We start from the raw sequence: 2,497 nt of genomic DNA on the forward strand, positions 1-2,497 counted from the left end.
CCTCCTCCTTCTTCTTCTTCTCCTCCTCCTCCTTCTTCTTCTTCCTCTTCCTAGGTGCTGCAGGTCTGCTTGCTTCTGTGGAGTGGCCCCGACTGCCTGGAGACAGCCCCTTATATACCCGAGCTTGAGCTGCCAAGTCCTCCTGGATTGGTTCCCCAGCAAACCCTCATTAGCATACACCTGCTCGGGAGAGGCGCGTGCGAAGCATACACCTGCTCGGGAGAGGCGCGTGCGAAGCATACACCCGCTCGGGAGGGGCGCATGCGCAGTGGAATAGTCTGTTGCTACAGTGTATCGGGAACCTGTGCCATCTTGGATTTTATCCTCCAAGCGGCTGTCTACAGCTCTGCACATTTTAAAAAGGGGGGAAGAACATCTTCCTCTCTAAAAGTCATTTTTATAATTAGAATTAGAAGGAACATAATTAAATTCTCCAGCCCGCTTTTGGGACAGAGCAAGGACTCCTCTTTTTACTTGGAGAGGAGTACCAATTGTTTCCTGGGCAGCCAGTGTTTCCAATGGACAAATGCGCCCTTACATCCTGAGGCCATTATTTCAGTATAGAAATTGAAAGCAGCATCCTTGATAGGAGCAACAGCAAAAAAACGGAGGATCTTGAAATAGAACTGTTTTTATTTCTCATTTTAAAAAATACATTTTAGATTAGCATACAAATAACATTTCCATACTTATGTCTTTGGACTTTATTCTTTCCCACGTCTTTCTTCCTTATCCCCCAACCCCCACCACATGTGTTTTGGTTCCCTCTGGTTGGTTCCCCTCCTTCTTCCATGTTATTTATTCTTTGCTTCTTTTTTTTTTTTTTGAAGTGGGCATGCAGGAAAGTAAGCACAAGAAAGTGCCTGTGTGCAGGAGCAAGTATGGGAGTGCAGGTGCCTGTGTGTAGGTGCAAATATGGGAGTGCAGGTGCCTGTGTGTAGGTGCAAATATGGGAGTGCAGATGCCTATGTGCAGGTGCAAATATGGGAGTGCAGGTGCAAATATGGGAGTACAGGTGCAAATATGGGAGTGCAGGTGCTTGTGTGCAGGTGCAAATATGGGAGTGCAGGTGCAAATATGGGAGTGCAGGTGCAAATATGGGAGTGCAGGTGCAAATATGGGAGTGCAGGTGCCTGTGTGCAGGTGAAAATATGGGAGTGCAGGTGCAAATATGTGAGTGCAGGTGCAAATATGGGAGTGCAGGTGCAAATATGGGAGTGCAGGTGCTTGTGTGCAGGTGCAAATATGGGAGTGCAGGTGCAAATATGTGAGTGCAGGTGCAAATATATATATATGTGTGTGTGTGTGTGTGTGTGTGTGTGTGTGTGTGTGCAAATGTGTGTGTATGCAGATGTCTGTGCGCAGATGTATGTGTGTGTATGCACGTGTGTGTGAAGATGCCTGTGTGCAGGCGCGTATGAAAGCCAGAGAATCAAGTCTTGTGTCATCCTCAGAAATGAATCCTCCTCCTCTGAGACAGAGTTCCTTTTTAGCCGGGAGATCAGATCAACAGTTGGGTTAGATGGCTATGAAGTAAATCCCAGGTATGCACTAGTGTGATGGTTTGAATGTGCTTGGCCAAGGGAGTGCCACTATGAGGAGGTCTGACCTTGTTAGAGGAAGTGTGTCATGTGGGTGTGGACTTTAAAACTTTTCCCCTAGCTCCCTGGAAGCCAGTGTTCTCCTAGCAGCCTTCAGATGAAGCTGTAGAACCCTTGGCTCCTCCAGTCTCATGTCCGCTTGAAGGCTGCCATGCTCTTGTCTTGATGATAATAGACTGAACCTCAGAACCTGCAAGCTAGTCTCAATTAAATGTCCATTACAAGAGTTGCTTTGGTCATAGTGTTTGTTCACAGCAATAAAACTCATACAAATACAACTGTTCTCTGCCTACAGAGAACTGAGATTATAGATATTTGCTATTATACCCAGCATTTTTGCATGGGTTCTGGGGGTTTAAACTCAGGCCCCCATGCTAAGAAGCAAATATGTGCTACCCATTGAGCTATCCTTCCAATTTACTTCTGCTTTATCGTGTCTGTTTCTATTATCTCCCTTCTCTGACTCTTAAGGTCCCTTTCTCCGCTCTCATGATTCTCATTCTAGTTTCACGCCATGTACATGGATATATATGTACTTACATGCATGTACACATACATATGTAATTTAAAATTCAGTTCTGATTATGAACAAAAAGGTTCTGTATCTGTCTGAATATGGTTTACTGTTCTTCATATGGCTCTCTTCCATCTATTGAAATGGAAATTTAAGGATTGAAGTCTGTGAGTCATATGAATAATTGTTCACCGAGAATAGTCCCAAACTAATGCCTAGTATTTGTGTGGATATTTGTATGGAAGCGTACCAGTGTGTGTGTGTGTGTGTGTGTGTGTGTGTGTGTGTGAGCATGTGTGTGTGCATGTGCATGTGTGTGTGCATGTGTGTGCAAAAGTGCCTGTGTGTGTATGTGTGCATGTGTGTTTATGCATGTGTGCAT

The sequence above is a fragment of the Mastomys coucha genome, unplaced genomic scaffold, assembly GCF_008632895.1.
Source record: "Mastomys coucha isolate ucsf_1 unplaced genomic scaffold, UCSF_Mcou_1 pScaffold3, whole genome shotgun sequence".
NCBI lineage: Eukaryota > Metazoa > Chordata > Mammalia > Rodentia > Muridae > Mastomys > Mastomys coucha.